Below are 14,487 nucleotides of genomic sequence, written 5' to 3'. Positions count from 1 at the left end.
GCACCCGGTTCGCTACCGTACACTGGGAGTGGGCGAAAGGGGAATAGCTAGAGGAAAAAAAGGAGAGAGTAAGCGCTGAGGGCGTGTGTGAGGGTGCACAGGGGCACCATAAACGGTCTTTTAGGTCGGTGCACTTCAAGTATTGTACAAGTGTACGGGTCGCTTTTCGTGCTAGTAACGGGTGTGGCCACGGTCCGAGTATCTTTCACTCGGAGGACGGTCTTGAGTCCAGTCGGTTTAAAGTTACCCGCAGGGAGAGGCATGGTGCATCGTAGGGAGGGCATGTACACAATAGGTGCTCGATGTTTTCCTCCCGCCCACAGGAGTCACACACCTGGCTCTCGGCTATTCCCAGAGCATAGGAGTAGGCGTTCGTGAATGCAACTCCCTAGCGCAAGCGGCACAGCAAGGTTGTTTCGCCGCGGGTAGCGTTAGATGGCAGTTGTAGCCGTAGCGTAGGTCCAGTTTATGCAATCGGCAATTGAAGGCACTTGAACTCCAGAGATCTTGCTATTTTTTGCGTGCAAGTAGGCGAAGTTCCCTGGCAGCGTCCAACCTCGCGAAAGGTGTTTGACGCGTCTGTGTGTCTTCGTGCGAATAACTGACAGTCTTGTCAGCAAGGTTGTTGCCTGCGATGCCACAGTGAGCTGGAATCCATTGAAAGATAATGCTGTGCCTCCTTGCCAGAGCATGGTGGTGCACTTCCCTGATGTCAGATGTCATTTGTTCGTAAGTTCTGTGATGGAATGCAGACTTGATACTGTAAAGAACTGCCTCAGAATCACAAAATACGACCAATTTCTCTGTCGGTTAATCGATGACATACATCATACTTCATACATACATATTTCATAGTGGCATGAAGAGCTGGAAGTTCGGCCTACGTAGATGTACTCATATGTGACAATTTGAATCTAACTGTAACCTGCTTAGCTGGAATGACGAATGCAGCAGTTGAGCTGGCAGGTGAGGCCGAACCATCAGTATAATATGTATGCGGTCATGATGCGACTGGTGCAGTAATAGGAGCATGAGTTGCATCAGAGATGGATGATTGGCTTTCTTTGTAATTACAGGAATAGCGAAATTCACTCGAGGCGGTCGCAGGCACTACATTGGCGATGAAGGCTGCAGCACCGGTGCATAATTGGACGGTATGCACTCTTGATGAACGCTAATCACACTTGTAAAGCTTGCTTGAGGTCTTTCGGCTGGTAGGAAGACTAAATGACGGTCGGAGATCCTTGACAGATGGCGAATGTGCACTCTGAGAGAGTCGACAGCTACGGGTGTCCGGATCATATGGTCTCCCGCAATGGCAATTGTTTCTGCTGCTGTTGAGATGCACCGAGGCAGCCCTAAACACGTGCCTACGGCTTAACCTTGTATGCTCTCCAAAGCGCGGAGGTTCGTCTTGTATGTGTTGAACAAAACTTGTAGACTGTAACGTAAGAGTCCGAGAAAGAGTACCCTGTACAGATGTATCAAAGAATGCACTGATGCGCAACAATTCTTTCCGCATTGAAATTCGAAGATCTCAGCAATGGCAAATTCTTCAGATAGATGCAGTGAGGGCTCTACGACAGGTTGCGGTCAATGATGACACCCAGAAAGCGATGCGTCTCGACAAAGGAGGCAGCTTGACCATTGATGGAAACATGATACAATTACATTTGTTTGCGCGTAAAGCCAACCAATGCGCACTTTTCAGCACACACTGAGGCTTTGTATTCGGAGATACGACGCCGTCATGGCTGCCGCCCTCTGAAGCCTAGCTCGTACCTGAGGGTGAGTCAACGCAGAAGCCCAGCTGCAAATGTCACCGGAGTATATTCAGACATGAACTATCTGCGGTAAGTGCACCGCTAGTCCTACGAGCACGAGGTTGAACAATATAGGGCTCAACTCTGTCCCCTGCGGCACATCACGGCAGATGTAATTCCGCTAGAATAGCAGCTTGGGCTTGCTGATTTTCCATCTTGGCGTTAACAGCGCAAAACGTAGACCGGACACGAGACGAGAAGACGACACCACAAGCACAAGCGCTTGTGGTGTCGTCTTCTTGACTCGTATCCCATCTACGTTTGGAGCTGTTAACACCAGGGCATATTAAATGTTGCGAAGTTGGGCCGTCTTCGGTCTGTAAGAAAAAGCATCTCTCAGTCAAACAGTCCCGAATCCATTGATACATCCGGCCAACGATTTCCACAGCCTCAAATGAGTTCAGTTCAGTATGGATACATGGACGACGTTGTCGTATGCTCCTTTGATATCTAGAAAAAGTGCCACTCACAGGCGCTTGAGGCTTTTTTTTTTGTTTTGGACCCAGGTTATACTGCCAATGACGTTGTCGACTGACGAACGACCTCGCCGAAAGCCTCTCATGGCGTACGTATAGATGTTGAATCGCTCAAGGTACGATTCCAAGTGAGCAAGAATCATTATTTCGATCACTTTGCTGACGCAGCTCGAAAGCGCTATCGTACGATATGATAGATCAAGCGGAGACTTTCGAGGGTTCAGAATGGCGATGAAGCGACTCGATTTCCATGGTGTAGGAACGGCGCCGTTTTGCCACGACTTATTGGAGTAGTGAGCAGCTGACCACGTTCGTCACGTCCTAGGTGGCATCTGGTCCTGGTGACGAAGAACGCCTGCAGGTCACCAACGCAGCGTCGAGCTCTTCGAGGGAGAATAACACGGTTATTTCTGGTAGACGTGCCTCACAGATGTCATCCAGTGCTACGTCAGTAATGATAGCCTCGTACCCAGCAACACGTGCACAGAACTTTTAAGCCACTGCAAGTTCTGAGCGAAGTTGGTAGAGGGCCAGAGCAGCAAAAAGCTTCCTTTGGTGCGGAGATGAGCGAAGTCCATTAACCATTCTCCATATGTGCGAGAGCAATTTTCGGTAATCAAGTGACTGACAAAGTTTTCCATCACTTGTATTCCAATTTATCCATACGACGCTGGACTTTCTTTTGTATACGTCGTGGAGCCCTCTGATGCAAGACGGACTTCGCGCGCCGATACCTTCTCTCCGCCTGTCGGCGTGTCGCACGCAACCTCTCGAGTTCTATGTCGCAGTCTAATCACCTTGCTGTTCTTGTAAGCGATCTGATGGGTGTTTTCAATGCTTCAGTGATTGCATCTTCGAGAGCGTGTGAAAGGCCTTCCCTACATGCGTCATCCATATGCGTATTATACCTTAGCCAATCGACTATACGCAAGACAGTACAGGAGCGTTGCTCAGCTCCTGTAATTTTTTTGTGGTTGGAATATGATCGCTTCCATGTCTTTCTATGTCCGTAAACCACTGGACGCTCGAGGCAAAGCAACTTGACATCAAAGTTAAGTCCAAGCAGCTACTCCAGATCGTGCCTCACAGAAATGTAGGGCTGCCGTCATTCACAAAGCACATATCAGGGCAGGCAGCAAAGGACGCAAGACTCCTGCCTCTCGAACCAATTTTAGTGCTACCCCATAGCTGGCGGTGCGCGTTGAAGTCACCTGTGATAACGCACGGGCCAATCTTATTAATAGTATTTTCTTAAGTCGTTTGTCGTCAAAGTCACCCGCTGGGGATATGTAGGCTCCAATTAGTCTAAATGACACAGTCTTTTTTTGACATGCAGGCAGACATATTGGTTGTCGTCCTGAGGCGCTACCGCGTTAGCGCCATATAAAAAGTCCGCGGGGATGTAGATAATTACTTTCGGGCTCGGACCGCATGTGGACGAGACGAAAGATTCGTAATCGAACAGTCTGAGTGTCGTTGATGCCTTTGGTTCGCAAATGACCAGTATAGGCAAGCATATTGTAAACCTGAATTGGCGAAAGTCTGCTATACGGGTCTTTAGACCTCTGTCATTCCATTGAAAAATCGACGCACCTTTAATTTCAGTGCATCATTAGCACCATCAGCCTGTTTACGCCGACTGCAGGGAAAAGACCTCTCCCATACTTCTCCAACTATGCCAGTCATGTACTAATTTTGGCCATGTTGTCCCTGCAAACTTCTTAATCTCATCCGCCCATCTAACTTTCTGCCGCCCCCTGCTACGGTTTTCTTCCCTGGGAATCCAGTCCGTAACCCTTAATGACCATCGCTTATCTTCCCTCCTCATTGCATGTCCTGCCCATGCCCATTTCGTTTTCTGGATTTCAACTAAGAGGTCATTACCTCGCGTTTGTTCCCTCACCCAATCTGCCCTTTTCTTATCCCTTAATGTTACACCCATCATTATTCTTTCCATAGCTTGTTGCGTTGTCCTCAATTTAAGCAGAACCGTTTTCGTAAGCATCCAGCTTTTTGCGCCGTACGTGACTACTGGTAAGACATAGCTATTATACACTTTTCTCTTGAGGGATAATGACAACCTGCTGTTCATGATCTGAGAATGCCTGCCAAACGCACCGCAGCCCATTCTTATTCTTCTGATTATTTCAGTCTCATGATCCGCGCTCGCTAACTGCCCTAAGTAGACGTATTCCCTTACCACTTCCAGTGCCTCGCTACCTATCGTAATGTGCTGTTCTCTTCCCAGGCTGTTAAACATTAGTTTTCTGCAGATTAATGTTTAGACCCACCCTTCTGCTTTGCCTCTCCAGTTCAGTGAGCATGCATTGCAATTGGTCCCCTGAGTTACTAAGCAAGACAATATCATCAGTGAATCGCAAGTTACTAAGGTACTATCCAATAACTTTTATCCCCAATTCTTCCCACCACCAATTCCCACCACCAATTCCTCACCAGAGCAGGATTGGCCACCCTGGTGCCGTAATTGGCCACAACCACCTATATGAATAAAACTTCAGTGCGGAAGGGGACTATTTGTCGAGCCATGATGCTTCAACGATGCTAGCAAGAAATGGATATGGTGCATCCAGTATTTGCAGACCACTTCGATCTGTTGGTGTTGGTAGCTTGTTCAGTATGATGCGCATTGTGTTAACTACACTGTAAAAAATTTCCGTAATTATACGGAGGATTTCCGTCATTATACGGAGAACTGCAGGTAAAAATACGGAAAGTATGTCACATTTCAAAAATACGGCAAAATCTGCCGTTAATATACGGAAAGTGCTCTCCGTTTTAAGCTTTAGGGACATTTAGTTGTAATGCATTTAACGGCTATACACTGTGTTGGACGAAACAGTGAGAATTCCGTATTTTTGTTATGCGAACTTCCGTATATATATATTGTGAGAAAATTTAAGCTGTCTGAATGAGCGCTCGTACTCACAAAGTTTTAGCTAACAATATTTTATTGAACACGCGAACTGTACGCATTATGAAGATACGTACAATATGTGAGAGCTAGCCTTCTACCAAAAGTTGCAATAACAGATCGTATAAATATATATACACATCTTCTATTCCGGTCGCAGTTTGCCGCGCATATGGGCCTTGTAACGCTGATGATATATGGGCAAATATATGCGTGTTCTCGCAATGTTCTTAAATTGAGCTCTTTGTAGTTAATAATACAGCATATATGTTTAAGTGAACGAAGAGGCGTGGGCATACGTGCATATGTAAACAAGCTTGCTGCACTCAGGTACTGGTGCACTGGGAATGACATTGGTTCTCTTTACGCCAAAAATTGTGCGCACTATAAATCCGTACCGAAACGCAGGGAGTGGTATAATAACCGTAACTGCGTTTACATTTGGCAACAAATGGTCTCGAAGGGGACTGGCGGCCTATAGATCCAAGTACAACGGTCGGATGAAATTTTCGAATGCGGCAAGCAATTAACCCAAGTGTCAAAGGGCATTGCTGAACTTCAATGTAGTTGGTTTACCTCATTCCCATAATATTTACAACATATCCCGTCTCTGACAATAACTGCCCATTCATTAAGACAAATCAGTTACGCATAATCTTCACTGTTCATGTGTTAATTCTTGCGGTAAGATGTAATCGCGAACATTCGGTACTTCATCTTGAAACAAGACCGGTAAGCGCACTCGTTCTTGTACGGCGGAATAACGAACACGAACATGCACCAACGTGTGTGCAAACTACTGGAAGGTGACTGAAGATGAAGGACCTATTACCGTGCTAGTACTGTGTGTACTGTCAAAAAGAAAAAAAAAAGACGAAAAAAAAAGAATGCCCAGTGCCGAGATATACCGATTAAAGCTTTATTTCTTTTTGACCTAGAATGCACCACCATTAGTTCCACGTGCTTTATACATGGGTAAATGTTATGACACAACTCATTATTTACCCGTTCATTACATGTACCAACTAGCCCAATTTATCACTATACTAGAGCTTAAGGACGCATCGCAGTGCACTGCTTTGCACATCATTGCAGCACATGGGTTTGCTATCCCCAGTAGCGAACGGTTTGGTTGACCTCCCTGCTTTTCTGCTTCTTGCATTCTCTCTCCCATTGTATAAAATTCACTAACTTGTGGGAGAGAAAGCGTTCTCCTCTTTTAGAATTCAATTAATTGTCAAGCAATTATTTTACAGTGCCAGCAACTAGAGCACAAAAGCGAAAACGAAACCGATTCAGTTCTGTTCTCCGCGCTCACAGAGTGCGGCACCAGGGAGCAGCGTGCGCTGCGCGTCAGTTAGGAGTGGCAGACAGGGCTGCACACACGGAGGAAGGAAACTAAGGAGAGGCCCTACCGCCTCCGCGCGCTAGGAGAAAAGTGTGGCTGAAATGACGTATGGGTTCTCAGTTTCTTGCTGTTTTTTTCTTTTTTTTTGGTGTATGGCCACGCCTTTTGGGCCACAATGGCGGCGTTGTTATGGTTTTGAGTGCTCACACATGTTGCTCTGGTAGGTTTCGTGCCGTGGCAAAGGCGCTGTGTGGGCGGGTTTGCGTTAGTCACCGTGTCTTGTTGCGCTGTGTTACCTGCACCGTGCTCTGCCGGATGTTGCTGTGGCCATGTGGGACAGGAGGAACTAAAGCTCGTGAAATGAACGCGCATATGTAACGCTGTACGCAATGTACCGCGCCACGGCACTGACAACGGACCAAGGAATATCCGCGGGAAATTTTGCCTCAACTTCAGCGGAATCATGCTAACGTGCCATCGCAGACCGAAACCGATGCGTTTCAGAATCTGTACAGTGAACGCCTTGCAGGTCAGTGATTCCTGCTTTTGACAGCGCATGTTGCACTTGCGGCACGAACGGTGTCACCGGGAAACCTGATAATGAAGAATCACGCGCATATGTATTAGATGATAACTTTTACTGTGCGAATAAAGTATTTTACTGTTATACTATAACTATAGAATTATTATCGCTATGTGAATGCGTGTATCATAAATTCTAGTTTTTCCTCCGATAAAACACCAACCACATAAGGAAATTTACTTACACGTGAAAAGATATGGGCGGTCCACTTTTCGGCGTGCGCGACTTTCATCGTGGCACACAACAACTAGGCATTGGATGAGCGGATACCTAGGCAAGCGTCCGCACAACTCGTGCGCGGAACGAAAACTGAAAAAACGGTGCCTTTCGCGCATCGCTCGCTGGGAAATAAACGCAGAAAAAGCAGTCATGGCCAGGTAGACCAGTTCCACGCGCGTACTGTTCTGCATTGTGCGCTGGCTATCGCAAAACTTTGGTTCCGTGACGCTTCGCTTACCGTGCGAAGAAGGCACCTCAAGCCGCAGTCAATGAACCTAAACGCAGAGTCAGAAATGACATTCTGCCTCCTCGCCGGCGCGCTGTCGAAGTGATGCGCGGCCACCCGAAGTTTGTTCAATAAAGCACGACGATTCCTCAAGCGAGAATGTATTTGTGCTCATAAACTCCAAATGGATCGCAAATGGGTTGGTGTGTCGTACGTGTCTCCAGTGCGTTCTTGCAGTGCAGTAAGAATGCGTACATCTTTTTTCGCATCGCCAGACGTCTAGCTCGCAAGACCGTATGAGAGCCCCAGGAAGCCCAAGCAGAGAAAAGCAAGTAGAAGGCAGCGATAAAGGGGACCTTTTTTTAAAAAACACGCAAGAGCTGGGTAGCGGCCGGTACCTGAGGTTAATGAGAACAGTTCAGTTGGTTGGCCTTATTTTTGGGCATGTTTATTTTCATAAAAGCCGGTAAAAGCAGCCGATTCGACCTCACGGCTCAATTTGAGAAGTTCATTATGAACTTCTTTTAACATGGGTTCGGCAACGGCAACGCAATGATCGAGACATCGCGATTGTTTAGTATTGCTGCGGAGCGAGCGCGCGCGCTCCGCGCGCGAAACCACGCGCAGCGCGGCGTGGTTTCGCGAAAGATGCAAAAAGAGAGGAGGGTGGCCCAAAAGGCGGAGCATCGCTATGAGCAACGCCAACTTCCGGCTTCACTTTTGCTTCACAAAGAGTGACGTCAGGGCCTCTCCTTAGTTTCCTTCCTCCGTGGCTGCACATGTGTAGTCAGCCGGAATTTTTCGTGTGGTGTTGTAAAAGTTGTTAATTTGCCGTAAATATCTCTTGATTTGTACTCGAGAGTGGAGCAAGACCCCAATGAAGAGAGATTGACGCATTGGGAACGAAGAACAGAAACGATGGATGGTTACGCTGCTTGGGTCTCGGCACGTTCGAATTGGCAAAGTTCCGAATTTGTCGCTGTGTTGTGTACGCTTGTGCGCTCGTCATCTGCCGTCATCGCGCGGAGATATTTGCGCTGGATGTCTTTCACTTCGTGTACAAAACTCTGCACGCTGCAGCATCGAAGAAGTTGTCCTGTGTTTGGGTGCACGTATGCACTTGGACACGGATAGCCTGCTTGCTCTCAACGGGTGTTCAACAGTCTACGCGCGCTCGTAACTTGCTCATGAGGTAAGCCCATTTTAATCTTATTTGGTTTGCATAACGTAGGTGTTAAAATGATGTGTGGTAAGCCGGTGTCGCGAACAGAAATATTGTTTCAAAAGACCACTATGCAACGTCTTAGGGCAAAAATGACGCATGAATCTGGAAAGGGATCACCCTATCTTTTCAGATCAATTCGAGTGGTAGCGCGATCGGCTCGATCGCAATTTCCGTGTGGTACTTCTAACGTTTTGCTCACTCGCGTTAAAAGCGTAGAATAAAACTGCGTTCAGTTGCGCACTTGTATTGACGCTTGTATTGGCTTGAGAGCATACTGTATCCGACACAAGAACTTCTGTTAGAATACGGAAATAAACGTTCGAGGCAATAGCAGTGACTCACTACCTGTGATCGTTACTTTCTTGCTTGGGTGCACGTTTTAATTGTGAGCAGATAAATATATTCTTCGCTCTGGCTGCTCTGCCGTGTTTACTTGGTGCAACTTTTTGCGGTGCAGCAAGACGTGTTGCTTCGAATGATGTTTGGGGAGTCAAGGCATTCGTGTCAGTAAGCAAGCAGTAAACGGTGTATCAGTGCGAAAAAATTTGGACATATAAGAGAAGCGAATGGTATCATCATAGGCTCTATTTTACGAATAATTCCGTTGTATTACTAAAGCGGAGAGTGGATATGCATGAAAGTCAGATTGTATTGATACTCAGGAAAAACAAGGTAACTTATCATTACTAATTAATCCTTTTCTTTTACTGAAAGGCAAGTTGCTGTTGTTGGGCTGGAGCTGAGAAGAGGTCTGCTGCCTGCAATGGGTCCATCTCTCTCAAGTTATCGCAGTATTGTAGCTCTCAAAGTGAGTGGATTTTTTTTTCTCTTGGCTATTTGCTACCTGAATCATGAGCATATACTTAGCTGTGTAGGTGATCACTGTGGAGTGCTGGTGTACAAGCATTCCTTTATGATTGCAACGCATATGACAGAGTGCAGCTGTGGCACTATGCGAAGGTGTTAATCTATAAGCCAAATTATGTTCTTTGAGGTAATATGCCAATATATTGATGTCATTGGATTGTGGTCTAGCAGGCAAAAATGCTAAACAAGGGGAAGTAATCTTAATTTGCACTTGGTAAGATGTGCAAGCAATTCAGGCTGTTATACATGAAATGGGACATTTGTAGATGTCTTCTACAATGCTGCAGTCCTGAATAGCTTCAGAGTTAAGTGATACCACTATAATTTCTCTGTAAAGCATGCAGCACAGTTTAGCATTGGGGGAGGCTGGCATCAACAGGCGTCAACTTACGGTGAAGTTCAAATGAGGTGTTACTGTTAGGGTGGCTATATATAATTTATGCTTTAATTCTAATCTCGTATGAGGCAGACATAGTTTAACCACTTGGTTAAACAATAGTGATGTAATATCTATGTGTATACAAGTATTACCCATTCATTACTGCCATTTGGACAATGGCAGAAATGCATGGGTAATACTTGTACACATAGACATTACATCGCTATCGTTTAACCAAGTGGTGCCCCTGCATGCTAAAATTTACAGGGCTATTATTATGTCAACTTTTGTTGTAACATTAGGGCGCCTTTTATATTGTTACAGATTACCACCAATTTGTACCATCGTAGCGTGATATTTGCACTAAATGTATTTGACTTTGTAAAAACCCTGCACAGTGGTGCATCATGAAATTTTTTTTCGATATTTTCTGGCCTCAGAATGCACTTCACGTTATATTCTTCTTTTCAACAAGACTATAATGCAGTTTTCTCTCCTTATATATTGTGGAACTTCAAACTGCGGTGAGCTAAACCACTGGGCAGCAATACTGAAATCACTACTGTGTGTGGAGCTGTCTTCAAACACGCACAAGGAATACATAATTACTTCTTTTAGCGCAAAACAACGGACACAAGAAAGACGACAGAAGAAGGCGCTACTCTCATCTGACATCACTTTAATCCGTCACTCCTTTATAGACCGCAGAATCTAGAAGAACATACGCTGTGAACACCATGTGCAGGAACCACCAACATCCGATCACTAGAGCACACTCATGCGACAGAACAAAAAAAAACATATTGAGCACTGTACAAGGTTAACAAAGGCACACTAATGTACTGTGACCCCAATGACTGTATGACGAAAGCTTCCGATAGCTCTCGGGCGGTGGTATCACGGCTCTTTTTCAAAATCACAGTGTCACGAAACACTGCGAACATGAGCGATCCATACCAACAGGCACAGGTTCCCATTTGGCTCAACATTGTAAAATATGAAAGTGCAAAGCCATGTTTTGTGATACTACGATTTTGAAAAAGTGCTGTGATACTACTGCCTGACAGTTATCGGAAGCTTTCTTCATTCAGTTATTGGGGTCACAGTGCATTAGAGTGCCTCCTTTAACCTTGTGCAGTGCTCAATATGGTTTTTTGGATTACGTCGCATGAGTGCGCTCTTGTGATCGGATGTTGGTTGTTCCTGCACATGGTGCTCAGTGCGCATGTTCTAGATTCCGCTATCTATAAAGGAGTGACGCAATAAACTTATGTCTGTTGAGAGTAGCGCCTTGTGCTGTCGTCTTTCTTGTGTCCTTTGTTTTGCGCTAAACGAAATATGTATGTATTCACACCAACTAGCCCGCCAACGCATTCTGTTGAACGCAAGGAAATGCAGCTTTGCCTTGTTTGACTGTGTTGCGGGCACTTATGAAGTACTGTCTGTCCAATAACCTTGCTGGCATGTAAGTGCCGTCCACTTCTATGCGTTGCTTTCTGTTTCATTGTGGCATCACATAACATTATAATCATAATGTGTATGTACTTTTTCTATGAGACCCTTATTCCTATCCTTGTGTTATACTTGCTGTAGCATTATTTATAAGCAAATGACCAGTGCTCCAAGTTCATTTTATCGCAAAGTAAACTACTGGTACCTAAACAATCCTGTGTCAGAAAACCAAAGCCGAACTGCCAAAGAGTACCAAGCAGCAGCCTTAGTGCAGTGTCAAGTAGTCAGATTTTATTGGTCATGCAGAGGCGCACAGCGTACCTCTTTATTACTTGCCTAACAATTAAGCTGTGTGAAAACTGAGTATTTATGTAGCTTCAACCACATGCTATTGGCCATTGCTCCTGCCCTCAGCAAATGTGGAAGATTATCACGGCATTTCTTTTTCTAACTTTTTCCTTACTACAGTGGTATTACTGCATGCGTAAGTGGGAAACGGATCAAATAGGCAATCAAAAGCCAACAATGTGTAAACTTGGAACATTGATTGTACAGTTTGATGACCCAGAATAAGTAGAAATACACCATAAATGATCGACAATTAACTTTTACTTGACACAGAGCTAGAGCATACAGTAAGCATACTGTATGCTCATACGGTGTCACATCAATTTAAATTTTAGTGTAGCTTTACAGTGTATGCTTCTATTGTTGCATTCTGTCAGAGGGATGGTAATGGTTCGCGTGTCTAGCAACTAGACTGTCTATATACAGTAGTAAAAATGTGCGAACTGTATTTTTTAATGATTTGATAGAATGTGTAGAACAATAAAGCCATACAATCAAGGCACGGTGATGTGACTTTCTCTGCACATGTTGCAGGTTCAAAAAAGTATGGTCGAAGCTGTTGCCAAGGTTCCGACCAGAAAAGAAAGCCAGTATAAAAGGGTCCACACCACTGATCTCTACTACAGGGGATGAACAGCACATCGAGCGCCCTCGACTGAAGCCAACCTTGTCCCGGAAGTTGGTGCTTCACAACTTTGCAGCAGCACTTCGTTTGCATGGGTGTGTGGCATTTCTTCCCCTAACATGCCTGCCTGATGTGCCATAAACTACTCAAGCAGTGTTTCGAGGTGTCCACAATTTTTGCATTGCAGTGTCCACAGTGTCACTAACATAGGTGGCGTGCAATGGAATCACTGGTGAATGAGAAAAAATTTCATGTAAGAGAACACTATCGTATACGGGTTCAGATTGTCATAAAAACGCTTACCAGACATGTAGAGACCTCCTAAAATGTGAAAAACCAGAAGGAAAATTTTTTCGGCAGCAATATTATCTGATCGCACGTACTAGTTAGTCCACCTTATGCCCTGCTTCCAGGACAAGCGACTGCATGACACCGCATTTCCACTGGCTTCACCTGCATCCGGTGCGGTGTGCTGCATCCAGCAAAACATATTAGAAATGAGTAGCGCACAGTGTTTTCTGTCCCCTTTCTCGACGCCTACTGAACTCATGGTAAACTGTTTCCAAAGCAGAAAAATGGAGGGAAAGGGCTCTGAACACATTGCATTTTAAAGTGGCTGGTACTGGGTAACGCAAGTACTGTGGCATAGTAGGTTTGCTCCAGGCAACCTAGGAGCCCAAAAAGACTGCTGGTTACTTCCAAATGGCCAATGTATTGTGAGCATGTTGAAGTTCTTTTTTTTATTCTAAACGCTTATTTAGCTAGTGGAGACAGCTTTCACAACTGGAGAAGAAGCCTTTGAAGCATGAAACACTTCACAAAACCAGCTTCAATATATCATGTGTCTGCACCACATAATTTCATGGCTGCATGAGTGAACCCTCTGGTTAACATGTAAGTGTTCATGATGTTTGTCATGCATTATCCACTTTATCTACAGGTCAACCCTATCTTGAGGCTTACGCTGATGACTTACACTGATGATGAGAAATTATGGCCGAGAGCCAGCTTTTGAGAATGCAGATTGAGCTCGACAGAATAAACACCAGAACAAGTCGTTGAGGATTTCAGATCAAGAATCTTCAAAGGCCAGTTCATTTAGTGGTGTTAATATTCTGCTCAAACTTGTTGATTGTTAGTTCATATGGTGCCCAAGCATTGCGGTAACAACTTCACTTGGCGTACATAGCAAGGCTGTACTCGACGTAAGCTGGTGGCTTTTTTCTGCGTTTTCAAAAAATGGTTTCTTGTTCAATTGAGATTTTCAAATGTTGCATTGTTTATTAGGTGTTGTGTCCTGTTTCCTTTTCCTGTAGCTTCGTAGTTAAACATCTGAATAGTGAACACAACTTGACCTTTTGCTTGATTTTCTAGATTACATGCCCTTGATGCAAAACAATTTTACTTCAAAACTGCTTCTACCATACTGAAAGAATAACTTGAAGCAGTCATAGCCACCACTAACACAGAACAGATGATTATGAAAATTGTAATATTGTTTTTTGATCTACAGGGTGTCCTATTGTGCACCAAGATTTAGAAATATGTAAATGCGTGGTAACTAGACAGAATGAAGGTGATGTTGTTTGCCATCGCTTGGAGATACTCAGATTATTTTTTGCATTCTGCCTAATTACATAATTCTTAATTGTTAATAAACATCTCAAATAATTAAATGAAAAGTGTCCGTGAAAAGTTGTAGAGCAATATGAAAGCCTCCCGATACGCTTTTCTGTTACTGTTACTCATTGTGTGCTACATAAAGTGTTTTTCCAAGGAATAAGCCTGCGAATACACCTAAAGTGTCTTGAGTGGCCAGTAATGTGTCAGTTTTGTGGTGCAAAGCCACGAATACAACTGAAATGGGTTCTTTTAAGAAAAAGACTGACCTCAGAAAATTATCCTTCTTTATGCAGCCTGTGGAGACAAGGTTTCTTAGACATGGCCATGGCCCTCAAGGAAGGTGCCGAGGCCACAGGCAGTT

At 44.8% G+C, this 14,487-nt stretch overlaps 1 long non-coding RNA gene across 1 annotated transcript in view; it reads right to left on the bottom strand.

Annotated features, from left to right (window-relative positions):
• The window catches only part of LOC140216656 (uncharacterized), a 58,008-nt gene that overhangs the window by 21,813 nt on the left and 21,708 nt on the right, over positions 1 to 14,487 (bottom strand). The gene's annotated exons all lie outside the window — the stretch shown is intronic.

Source organism: Dermacentor andersoni, chromosome 3 (assembly GCF_023375885.2).
Source record: "Dermacentor andersoni chromosome 3, qqDerAnde1_hic_scaffold, whole genome shotgun sequence".
In the NCBI taxonomy this organism is placed as follows: Eukaryota; Metazoa; Arthropoda; class Arachnida; order Ixodida; family Ixodidae; genus Dermacentor; species Dermacentor andersoni.
This window is presented reverse-complemented; position numbering and strand designations above follow the sequence as displayed.